Raw genomic sequence first — 13,005 nt, forward strand, 5'->3', positions numbered from 1 at the left:
CCAAAAAGCTATATTTTGAATATATAAAAAAAACATCAAAAATCAAATATAAAATGCTGGTCTAGGTGTTCCTCCTTAGTTACATATATGTATGTATGTATATATATATATATATATATATATATATATATATATATATATATATATATATATATATATATATATATATATATATATATATATATATATATATATATATATAAACTACCACACATAAGAATATTAAAATAAATGCATGGCACAAAAAGAAAAGCCAGTACAGAGCAGACAATGCAAAACAAGATGATGGCAATGATTAAATGAGCTTGTGGCTTTTACATCCAGATGTGCCTTTCATTTTCAAAACAAGTGTCACTTGTTTTGAAAATGATCTGCATTCCAGCATGTGACAACAGCTTGCACTTAAAATAAGTTGTTTAACCAACATTCTACGATACAGTAGCCAAAATGTTACAACCAAGTGTTTTGTTTAACGTGTTGCTCTTTAGTATTGTGACTTTTGCACATTTTAGATACAGCACTGTCACAAAAAAAGGAATCCATGGTAGATTCCATGTGTGTTTTGATATTTAAAGACCTGTGTGTCATTAAGTGTGTGAAGTTTAGTTTGTTGTGTGTGCTTCCGTTTCATGTGATGGGCAAAAGACATCTGAGGACAGAAATGCTGCAGGTGATGGTGTGATTGATTGAAGGTGGGATTCTGACTGTCAGCATTAATTTTGCCTTGAGTTATAAAGTCAGCATAGATTCACTGGACTTCTGGTCAACCCATACTTTTATATGGTGACTAATCTCAGTGGACACTGAGATTTGTTGATGCTGAACGCTGCTCTCACTGAAGCATATTTTCTGTTATGCAGTAACTTTTTGCAACCCAAGCTGTACACTGCTCATGTACATTTTAATTTATCACTCTCTATTTATTTCAACACAGCTCTTATTGTAACATGTTTATGGCTCTTTTGGTATCAAACAAAACTTTTATTGGACGCAAAAATGAGACGAGAGGAATCACAGATCAGGAACAATGTTGTTACGTTTGTAGGCTGAGGTCTTCTGTGGTGCAGTGCACCAGATATCCCAAGAGTGTTGACTGACATACCTTGAAGATCAGTTGCCCCTGTCCTCATTTATGCATGTCAGCCACTCCTCCTACCCCCCCGGTCTATCACATAACTCTGGCAGGGGCAGAGACACTGGATAAGTCTGTGGGAACCCGTGTGAGCGCTCTACCTAATCACCTTATTCCAAATGCAGTCAATTTAAAAATCTCTGGAAAACTGCATGCAGCTTTATGATTACATATTACCATAGGAATGTAGAAGAAGATTGTCTTGTTTTATTTTTTTGCAGTGCTTCTATAGGCACCTTGTTTGAGAGACAAAGAAGCTGAACAGTCAGTTGATCTTTCAGCTTACGTCTTTCTTACAGTGACTGAATGCAGCAAGTATTCAGGACCTCGGGTGACATATTTGAACTGCTACCTGTCTCAAACTGTTTCAGATTCTGCATTTTTAGACTGTGTCTTTTTGCATGTGTGCATGCACTGTACTTGAAGATTGCTCATGTGTTTTTGTGTTTTCACGCTTGCATTCGAAACCCTGAAATTCAAGTTCAGCGGTGGCCCTGTCGCAGCCAGGCTCTTGGGTCAGAGGTCAGGTTGGTAACTTCAACGGAACATCCGGGAGGGGGGAAGGGTCTACATTTACACGCTATCCAGATTGCCCATGACACTGGTTGCTATTTATAGTCAGAGGATTGCTGCACGGCATGCACCCAGTCCATTCGAGTGTGTGAACATGGGACAAGAAAAAAACATAGGACTCTGACCTTAACTGGCCACTACCTCTGACCACTCATTTAGTGTTGATGGCACAGGGGCAAATGTTTAATTAGGTGTAGGATGGACAGGCTAATGATTTATGCTTGCGGTGTCAAGTAGATTTAGTACTTTGCTTAGAGTTGAAATGATTTAAACCTTCAGTCATGTTCTTCAAACATAAAATATAAAACATCAAATATGAGATTATGTCAGAAAAACAGGAAATATCAGGAAACAGTGGTTGTGCACAATAGTTACTTATTTGGCCATATATATATATATATATATATATATATATATATATATATATATATATATATATATATATATATATATATATCGTCATTGTGGATGTTGGGTATCGAAGAATGTTGGGTGTCGAAGAAAAAAACAAACAAAAAAAAAAACACCCAGCATGCCCCTGCGGGCGGTTTATCCTTCAAGCACGCAGAGGCGTGCTGGGTGTTTTTTTTAAATTTTTTACATATATATATATATATATATATATATATATATATATATATATATATATATATATATATATATATATATATATATATATATATATATCACCATGGTAATAATTTATGTTCAGTCATTATCAGTTGAATTCCCTGATTTGCTACTTAATCAAATCAATCTAACAAGACAACTCTATGAGCTTAAGAAGTGGTTGTGGGTGCTACATGTCACAGTCAGCTTGCTCTTATGTGTATTAAAACATGTGATGGTAAATATGATTAATTCTAAAGTTTTGTATGTTGTCATTACACCAGGAACAATGACGAAAAGTCACTGGAATCTATGGCAGGCCCATCTAGTAGTTGTTAAGATATTTTGGTGTGAGCTGTGGCGGTGGAGCACCTTCTACCTGTGCCACAAACAAAATGTCAGTATAGACTGGACAACTTGTTAACTGACCACTGATGGATGACAAGCCACAGTGTCTTACTGTGTCGTATCTCAGAAACATCTGCTATAAATTGTCAACAGGTGATGAAAATGCTATTATAAACAGCTGCTGCCAAAAATGATAATTGGTTCCCCTGATACAGTTTTGCCTCATCCCTGAATGTGGTGCATATGTAGCTGAGATATAATGTACGAATTGTGAACATTCTCAAAACTGTATTGTACATAGGTTATACTTTTTTATTGTGTGAACTTTATTTTTGTGGAACTAAGGTTCCGTGTGTTATTGTTGAAGTGGGACATTAATCAGTGTAACGCCACCTGCGGCCATATTGCGGGTGTGGGGTTTCCTAGCCAGAGCTGTACGGACTCCACACTGGGTGAGGAGAAGCCTGCTGCCGCTGTGTGACACTGATTTTGCTGCTGCACTCTGTTTTATAGGAATAAACCCTGTTTCCAGCCAGTCCGTGTTTGTTGTCACAACGCAGTCGACCATTTCACATCTGCTACATAAAAGTGGTGCCGTGACCCGGATGCATCTGATCAGCCGCTGCCGATTGCTGAGGTTGAGCTGAACACTTCCGACACCTGTAATATAAGTAAAATTATTCTGTGGGTCAGCAAAAAATTTCCAGTGTTCTGTTAGTAGGCATTTCTCCCAGTTACACCTGTTAGAGTCTAACTGAGCCGTGTTTACTTGTGTTGTATTTTTCTGAGTGATAGGTATTTTTGTATTCCTTTTGTTTCTGATCCCCTTTGTAGTTATTGCTAACCTCCTGTAAGCAACATGGCTGGTAGGGGCCAAGACTCCTTTAACCTTTTCACGCCAGTCGCTGGGAGAGGTTGGAGACTGTCTGGGGCAGATGAAGTGAGAGACAGGTCTATAATGTCGCGTGATGAGCCAGCAGAGTCAGATGACATTATTGGAAATAAAGCTCATGAGCGCCAGTCCTCAACCCCTGCTTTGAGCGACGACAGCACACACAAAGAGCTACGTGAGCTCATTGGTGAATTGGGAACCCAGATAGGTGAATCAATCGCTAGCCGGCTACTATCCAGTCAAGTCCCACTTGGTCCAAACCAGACAGCTCCAGCCGAGTCCCCCAAAGTTAAGAGCCCTGACACCACTCTCGACCTCTCCAAAGTGAACTTAGTGGTCCGACAAGATATCAAAGACCCACCTATGTACAGAGGTGATGATGCGGATAAGTACTCTGTTCATGAGTGGATAGACATGATGGAAGTGTACTTAGAGAAGAGAGGGTTGTCTAGAGCCGTGCAGGTGGATGAAGTCTTAAACCACCTCCTCGGCAGAGCTAAAAACATTGTTAAGGTGGGTTTGAAAAGTAACTCATGTTCTGGTGTAGTGACCAACCCTGAGACCATCTATGCCATACTCAGGCGTTATTTTAGTGATAGTCCTGGCTCCTGTCAACCACTGGCTGACTTCTATGCCACCCAAGCAGTTGCAAAAGAGACCCCAGTAGACTATTGGGTGAGGCTTAATATCGCTGCTGAGGCAGCTGACAAGCATTTACAGCGTCAGGGAGGCAAAATGGAGAACATGGAGGCAGAGATAGCCATGATGTTTATCAGAAATTGTCCTGATCCCAGCCTCGCCTGTGTTTTCAAATGTAAGCCCATCAGTAAATGGACAGTAATGGAGGTTCAGGAAGTCATTGATGAACACCAAAGAGAGTGTCATGCAAAAAAGAAGAGCCTGGGCTCTGCCAGACCCCATCCCCTCCTCGTGGCCACTGCGACAACCACAAGCGAGTCGCCTGAGTTTGAACTGAACCATGCCCAAGTAGGTACAGTAAAATGTTCCCAGGACAGCCCGGGTAAGGCTGCTGGAGCTGCCGCTTCAGACCCAAGTGCTCTAGACCGCGTGCTCAGTATGCTGGAGAGGGTGTTAGAGCGCTCCAACCAGCCTGTCCACCCCGTAATTAGACCACAGCCTCTAGCCTCAGCCAGGTTCCCTTCGTGCCAGGTTTGTGGCAATAGCTCACATTCCATGCGCACTCACTGCATGAGAGAGAGGAGATGTCTAGGTTGCCTGGAGGTTGGGCATCAGAGGAAAGACTGCCCCAGAGCAGCTGAGCCCATTACCCAGCAAAATAATCCCCAGGGAAACTAGGGTGCTTGCACTTGAGAGGGGACAGTGTGAGCGAAGAGTGTGAAACCCTCAATCCCAGTGATGACATACAGACTGTATACAAAGAAAGCCTGAAGTGTGCCCCACCTGGTACTGTTGTACTTTCCCAGAATATAGTAAGACTTGATGAGGCAGACAGCCTTTTTTACACAAATGCATTGGTGAATGACAAAGTCTCTTTGCAGGCCCTTCTTGATACAGGTTCCATGGCGTGTACCTTGAGCGAAGAGGCGGAGCGAGAGTTAAAGAGCGCTGGGGTCGCATTGGAATTAAGCGACACTCGTACCGACATTGTGCTAGTGGGCTGTGGTGGAGTTCAGGTTAAACCCAAGAGTATATGCGAGTTGAAAATGGAAGTGTATGATTGTACGTTCAGAGTGCCTGCCCTAGTGGTCCCCGGTCAGAAAGATCAGTTGATTTTAGGGACAAATGTTATCAAACACCTCCTCAGACACTTCAGGCTGTCCCCCCATTTCTGGCAAGTCCTGAGCAAACCCGAATCAGCAGAAGCACCTGAAATAGTGCAGTTTCTGAATATGCTGTCTGGCATTAACCGGTGGAGGGGTGACAAAATGCCAGATGTCATTGGCACTGTCAAACTAGCTCAGGCAGTGACTCTACTCCCCAAGCAAGAGCACCTTGTATGGGGCAGACTGCCAGCGTCATCACCCCTTTCCGAGGGCAGCGCCATTCTGGTTGAACCACCAAAATCGCAAACTCATAAAAAAGGTGTCATTGTCTGTAGAACTGTGGTTTCTATGAGTGGCGATAGGTGGGTCCCTGTTCGAATCCTGAACACATGTGATAAGCCTATCACATTGAGACGAAACGCTAAGGTAGCAGATGCTTCCGCTTGTGTAGCTGTTGAAGATCTCGAAGTGGCTTCTGACCAAAACCCAAGTGAGACCCTTAGGGTCCAGAGCCAGACAGTGTGTAGCGACGCACAGAGTAGCCCTCCCTCCTGCCCTAGCCTGCGTGACAGCTTGCAGAAGATGGGGTTGGAGGACCTAGACCTCGACTCTTGTGAAGTCTCAGACCACTGGAAGGCTCAGGTACTGCAACTGATCCACAGGTATGAGGATGTCTTTTCCAAGGGTAAGCTGGACTGTGGACTGGCAAAGGATTTTGTCCATCGCATCCATCTGTCTGACGACAGGCCGTTCAGACTTCCCTATCGGCGCGTCCCTCCAGGGCAGTACCACAAGTTGCGACAGGTGCTCACAGAGATGGAGGAGCGAGAGCTGATCCGCAAATCCAACAGTGAGTGGGCGTCCCCACTGGTACTGGTGTGGAAGAAGAATGGAGATCTCAGAATATGCGTGGACTACCGCTGGTTGAACGCACGCACAGTCAAGGATGCCCATCCCTTGCCCCACCAGTCAGACTGTCTGGCAGCCCTGGGAGGTAACGCAATTTTCAGTGCCATGGATCTCACCTCTGGCTTCTACAATATTGAGATGGCAGAGGAAGACAAAAAGCTAACGGCCTTCACAACACCAATGGGGCTCTACGAGTTTAACAGACTCCCCCAAGGCCTGTGCAACAGCCCGGCGAGCTTCATGCGTCTCATGATGGGCATATTTGGCGACCAGAATTTCCTAACCCTGCTGTGCTACCTGGACGACCTGCTTGTTTATGCACCCAATGAAGCAGAGGCTCTCAGGAGGTTGGAGATTGTGTTTAGCAGACTACGTGCCCATGGACTGAAGCTGGCCCCCAAAAAATGTCATCTGCTCCGAAGGAGTGTGAGATTTCTGGGCCATGTTGTGACTGAAGGCGGGGTTTCGACCGATCCTGACAAGGTTAAGGCAATCACCGCTATCTCAGAGGCTGATCTCATGATGGAGGACGGGGTTACGCCATCCCAGAAGAAGATAAAGTCGTTTCTGGGTATGGTAATGTATTACCAACACTTCATACAGGACTGTTCTAAGATTGCCAGACCCCTTTTTACCCTGACTGCCGCTCCTAAAGGAAAGAAAGTAAATGCCCGAGGTGCTGCTTCTTTCCGGAGGCTCAGCCCAAGTGATTGGAAGAAGGAGCATGTTGACTCGTTTGAACGCTTGAAGGCTGCACTCCTTGACTCCGTTGTGCTTGCTCACCCTGATTTCAACAAACCATTTATCTTGTCGACAGACGCTTCACAGGACGGCTTGGGTGCTGTGCTGTCACAAGTCCAAGAGGGCGAGAGTAAAGCACGTCCCGTTGCATTTGCCAGCAAGGCCCTCGCCCGTGCACAGAGAAACTATCCCGCCCATCGCCTTGAGTTTCTGGCGCTAAAGTGGTCTGTCTGTGACAAATTCAGCCACTGGTTGAAGGGGCATAGCTTTACCGTCTGGACAGACAATAACCCCCTAACATATATTCTCACGAAGCCCAAGCTTGATGCATGTGAACAGAGGTGGGTGTCAAAGCTGTCCCCCTACGACTTCAGCATCAAGTACATTCCTGGCAGTAAAAATGTCGTTGCAGATGCACTGAGCAGGCAGCCATTCGTTCACAACCGTGTTAGTCAGAGACTCATGACTGAACCCTATGCAACCCTGTTAGAGGAGTCGCAACAGGTCAAAGAAATCTCGGTTCAGGATGCATTCAGGCTCAGTGCCAACCACCAAAGTGTTGAGTGTTTGGCCCCTGCAGAGAGCCTAGGGTGTTGTTCCCTGACTAATGATGAAGTTTCCGCAGTCTTCGCAGGCCACGCTGAGTGGGACCAAGGCTCAAAACAGAGAGCAATCTCCTGGTTGACTCAAGAGCTAGATAGGTTTCCCTCACTAGGCCAGAACACCTTGTCTGCCTTCTCGCTCCAGGAGCTACAGGAGGAGCAGAGAGCAGATGTGACACTGTCTCAAGTCATTCCGTTCGTCGTACGTGGTCGGCGTCCATCACGTAGAGAAAGAGCTCACCTGTCGCACAGAACGCAAAAGACGATGAAACAGTGGGAAAAGTTGAAAGTGTTGGATGGTATCCTGTACAGAGTGAGCAAAGACCTGCTCACTGGCAAAAAGCGCCATCAGTACGTGACCCCATCCACATTAATCAGTCAAGTCCTGTCAGGTGTCCATGATGATGCTGGCCATCAGGGCCAAAGCAGAACTCTGTACCTAGCCAGGCAGAGATTTTTCTGGATCAACATGGAGCATGACATTCGCGAGCATGTCAAGTGCTGTAAACGTTGTGTTGTCAGCAAAACACTCGAGCCTGAGGGGAGGGCTCCTCTTGAAAGCATTAAAACTACCGGTCCTCTTGAGCTCGTCTGCATAGACTTCTGGTCCGCAGAGGATCACAGGGGCAAGAGTGTGGATGTTCTAGTAGTGACTGACCATTTCACCAAGATGGCCCATGCTTTCCAGTGCTCAGATCAGACGGCAAAACAAGTTGCGCGCCAGTTGTGGGACAGATATTTCTGTGTCTATGGCTTCCCTCAAAGGATCCATTCAGACCAGGGCGCCAATTTTGAGAGTGAGTTGATCCAAGAGCTGCTGCAAGTGGCCAGGGTGCAGAAGTCAAGAACGACACCTTACCACCCTATGGGTAACGGTCACACCGAAAGGTTTAACAGGACCTTGGGAAATATGATCAGAGCCCTACCTCCGAGGGAGAAGCACAAGTGGCCTCAGATGTTGCAGACATTGACCTTTGTCTACAACTGCACCGCTCATGAGTCCACTGGTTACGCACCGTTCTTCCTAATGTACGGGCGTATCCCCAGGTTACCAGTGGATGTCATGTTTCACAATGTTGCAAGGGACAATGATGTAACAGACTATGACAGTTATGTCAAAAGGATGAGAGATGACCTCAGAGAAGCACTCGCATTGGCCCAGACTAACACCGGAGCTAGTCAGCAGCGTCAAGCAGACCTGTACAACAAAAAGCAGAAAGGTGTTGACATTGAGGAAGGAGATCGTGTCCTTTTGGCAAACAAGGGCGAACGGGGTCGTAGGAAGTTAGCTGATAGGTGGGAGTCGACCATCTACACTGTGATCTCCAAGAACCCCACATGCCACACGTATCGCATCAGGAACGTCAAGAGTGGACAGGAGAAAGTTGTCCATAGGAACTTGCTTTTGCAGGCTAATTTCCTGCCCATAGAGTCCGAGGGCGAACCAGAGATGTCTTTTGCCAGTGAATCAGAACTCGGCCAGGAGCAGAGTCAATCTGATGGAGAATCCCCTGTCGCTGATCCTGAGGACGATTGTACTGAACGCACAGCCCGTTGGGTGGCTCAGATGACGGATGACTGTGTCCCGGCTCCTAGAGGACCCCAAGAGTGTGACAGTATTGGAGACAGTGTCTGTGCGCAGTTGGATGATGAGGAGCATCAGGACAGTGACAGTGCCAGTAGTGAAATAGCTGCTTACCCTGAAGTAGATGATGACAACAACAGCAGGGCTTGCACTACCCCAGTTGAGGAGGGAACACTACCAAGTATCAGTTACCCTGAAAGTCAGCCAGTCAGCGAGGTTGGGAGCCTCGTGAAACATGGTGGTGTACCCCCAAGTAATGCAGCAGGCCAGATCAGGACGAGAGTGGGTCGAATAGTGAAGCCTGTGAATAGGTTAATCCAGACTATGAAGCAAAGAAACCTACAAACAGGCAATGTAGTGAGCAGCTTTGCCAAGAACTTGTTTCTGTGAGGGCTACTTGTTTTATATGTTGGGTGATTTTCATGTCAGATGTTAACACCTATTTTGAGATTGTCTTCAGCTCAGAGTACTATTCATCATATAGTAGCTGTTACCGTGTTGTTTGTTCAGGATAGTGTATAAGGCACTTTCTCTTGCGAGTAAACATTAGGGGGTCTGGCCAACTTTCTTCTGTTTACTTTCCCCATGAGTTGGGAAACATATTTGTTGCACGTATCACCGGGTAGTGAATTTCCAGATCACTGACAGTTACGAATTGTTATATGTGACGCTCAGTTGCTCACCCTTACCTAACGGGTTTTGAGAAGTTCAGGGGGGAGTATGTAGCTGAGATATAATGTACGAATTGTGAACATTCTCAAAACTGTATTGTACATAGGTTATACTTTTTTATTGTGTGAACTTTATTAAGGTTCCGTGTGTTATTGTTGAAGTGGGACATTAATCAGTGTAACGCCACCTGCGGCCACATTGCGGGTGTGGGGTTTCCTAGCCAGAGCTGTACGGACTCCACACTGGGTGAGGAGAAGCCTGCTGCCGCTGTGTGACACTGATTTTGCTGCTGCACTCTGTTTTATAGGAATAAACCCTGTTTCCAGCCAGTCCGTGTCTGTTGTCACAACGCAGTCGACCATTTCACATCTGCTACACATAACACGCATAACATGCTGTAGTCCAAACCTACTATATGAGCCTCGCCTGTAACAGCCGAAGGCCACTTTTAACTCAATTCTAGTTTGAAAGCATTCTCTCATTCATTGCTGTCTGTCTTTATTTTTGTTTCTGTAATTCCTAATCATCCGCTTTAATGTATCTATGCAGTGAGATGCTAACGTGCTACTAAGGCGCTGTTTTTGTGCAAAATTCACTGAATGTAAGGTATTTGGCTGATAAAGTGTCTAAAAAAACCCCTCATTACAGTAAATGTAATAGCTTAGGTAGTGCTGCTTTCACCTTGTGAGTCTGTGTATGTTGTGTGTATGTTTGTGGACAAATTGTGGTTCTAATGACAAAGACCTACTTTTGAGGACTTTTGCGGGTGCTTGTGTGAATCTATTTGTGGACAGCTTTCGTTAGCATTACAAACGTGCATGATGCTGTCATGCATCTTTGTCACATTAGCTATCACATAGCCTGTTTTACCCAAGCAACTGTTTAGGGAATGAGCTGGACCATTCTTCAAGAAGGTTTGAAGTGACTTCAGAAGGAATTGCTAAAACAGTGGATCTCGTTACGTGCAAAACTATTGAATTCAGCTGACAAACTTTTCCATCCATGTCTGGATCTTTAATTTACTGTTTCCTTTTTTCTTTCTCTTGCCTGAGAGTGGCAAGAGAAAGTGGCCTGAGAGTCAGAGGGGGAAAGTTTCCATGCTGCCCCAGTGCTCACTCTTGGCAGGACAATGCCACAGTAGACTGAACTGTTTCCGTCTATCCACCTCTGCTATTAGAGCGCTCCCTCCTCTACCCTCGAATTCTCCCAGCTTTTACTGTCCCAAAATATACAATCTCTGCTTTGCTTTTGCTGTCTTTGTTCTGCTCTCTTTCACTCAGACACAGTACAAAGTGATAGTGATGTTAAAAAAGTACAATTTCAGTTATTGAATGACCATTGCTTTAAGAATGAATTGTAGCTATAGCAGCTACATGCACAACTGAGTATTAGTTACAATTGTTGCAAATACAAATGTGATAGGGTTTGTGTATGAGTGCTTTTGCGTGTGTGGGTGTGTCTACTGTAGCTAAAAATGCAAGACAGACAAGCAGCCACCGACCAAATCATGACTTATTTAAAATTGAATGATAAGCATAATCAGCTACATCTATTTTCCCAAAGAGCCAATTTTAAACAGTGATGAGAACAGTTGTGATATCCCAAACTCTGTATTAAAAAAGCAATAAAAAAAACAATATTTCAGTTTGTGTTCTTACAGCAGCCAGTGAAATTAGTTAATGAGCACTGCTCATAAAATTAAGGGACCACTCGATCATCGCAGTAGAACACAAAATCAATTAAACTCAAGCATGTCAATCTGTCCACTTAGGAAGCATAACTGACTATGAATCCATTTCAACTGCTCTGGTGCAAATAAAAGCATAGATGCATTGGGGATGCAACAAAGAGACAACAGTCAAAACGGGAGTGATTTTGCAGTTGGTCATGGTCAAAAGCTACTGCTCTGTCTTTATCTCCCCTGACTGCACAGGCTCAGGAGTGTAAAGAAGATACTAGAAGATGGCCTATAGCAGGAGGTGATCTGGACAAAGGTGCGGATGGCCATTAACCCAGGAGCATGACTGATTTCTGCTCTTTTTGGTGAAGACTGGAGCAGCAATGCCAGAATCCTACAAAACTGCCTCCAGGAAGCTGCTGTCTCCATGAGGATGGTACGAGAGCTCATTGCCCTTTAGTGGGAACTGTGCTCACGACACAGCACGGTGCAGATTATCTTTCTCCAGAGAACACCAGAACTTTCAGGGCCACCACTGGCACTAGCACTGGCATCTTCAAAGTTGAGAACTAGCACATGACAGAAGTGAAAGAATCTGGAAACACTGCAGCGAATGTTAAGATGCCTGGAACATCATCATTCAGCATGGCCAGTTTGGCAGTGGGTTAGTAATGGTCTGAGGAGGCATATCTTTGGAGGGTCACACAGACCTCCATGTGCCAGCTAATGGTACCCTTACTGCTATTGGATTCTCAGACCCGCTGTCAGGAATATTTTTCACAAAGCTAGAACACAGATGCAGGATTGAGCCACAAGACTACTGTGAAATGTTCTCTGCTTTCAGCTACAATGGCAGAAAAATATGCAGGAATCACTGTAAACATATCTGGTATGAAATATCTAACCAGCCATTTTCTTATGATTATCAAATTCAGGATTGCATGGGGGTCATGTTGCTATGAGGCAACAATGCTTAACGCTGATCCACTGTGTTGACCTGAATTGTTTATTTAATTTAATTTATCTGAATTTTATTAGGAAATCTCAGTGATATTGATGTGAAAAAAGTAAAATGCAGGATATAGATAATGATATTTAATATAAAAACACCCACAAAATACAAACAAACAAATACCGACTAGTGGCATATCAAATAAAGATAAGATAAGATAACCGCATCCTTCTCCACATTCGTTACAGTGATTTTAAATTCAACAATTGCTATAAATATGCATAAGTTTTGATTTTTCTGCAAAATACTCTTAGTCCAAAGTGTATTAACACTGATGATTAATAAAATTATGATATAATTACTGAAAATAGTTATCACATGGCATTAGGATTCACTGCCCAGGTGATATTTGCATTGCGTTTATAAAGCAATGGCTAGCGCCCATTTGGTCATTGGCCCATTTATGTGAATGCTACTTTGAAGGACCAAAAGGATGCGCTGCCAACACCCAGATGCCAAACACGAGATCCCCAGAGGTGAGTGAGCCTGGCATAAGAAGGATTTTCA

General features: G+C 44.5%; 1 long non-coding RNA gene across 1 annotated transcript; it reads left to right on the forward strand.

The window, feature by feature from the left end:
- Nucleotides 1-2,407: 2,407 nt before the first annotated feature.
- On the forward strand, nucleotides 2,408-10,137 carry LOC113027053 (uncharacterized). The gene is made up of 2 exons (XR_003272983.1): nucleotides 2,408-3,007; nucleotides 9,948-10,137. It is a non-coding gene; the product is annotated as an uncharacterized LOC113027053 (long non-coding RNA).
- Nucleotides 10,138-13,005: the final 2,868 nt, after the last annotated feature.

The sequence above is a fragment of the Astatotilapia calliptera genome, chromosome 7, assembly GCF_900246225.1.
Source record: "Astatotilapia calliptera chromosome 7, fAstCal1.2, whole genome shotgun sequence".
NCBI classification, from domain to species: Eukaryota; Metazoa; Chordata; class Actinopteri; order Cichliformes; family Cichlidae; genus Astatotilapia; species Astatotilapia calliptera.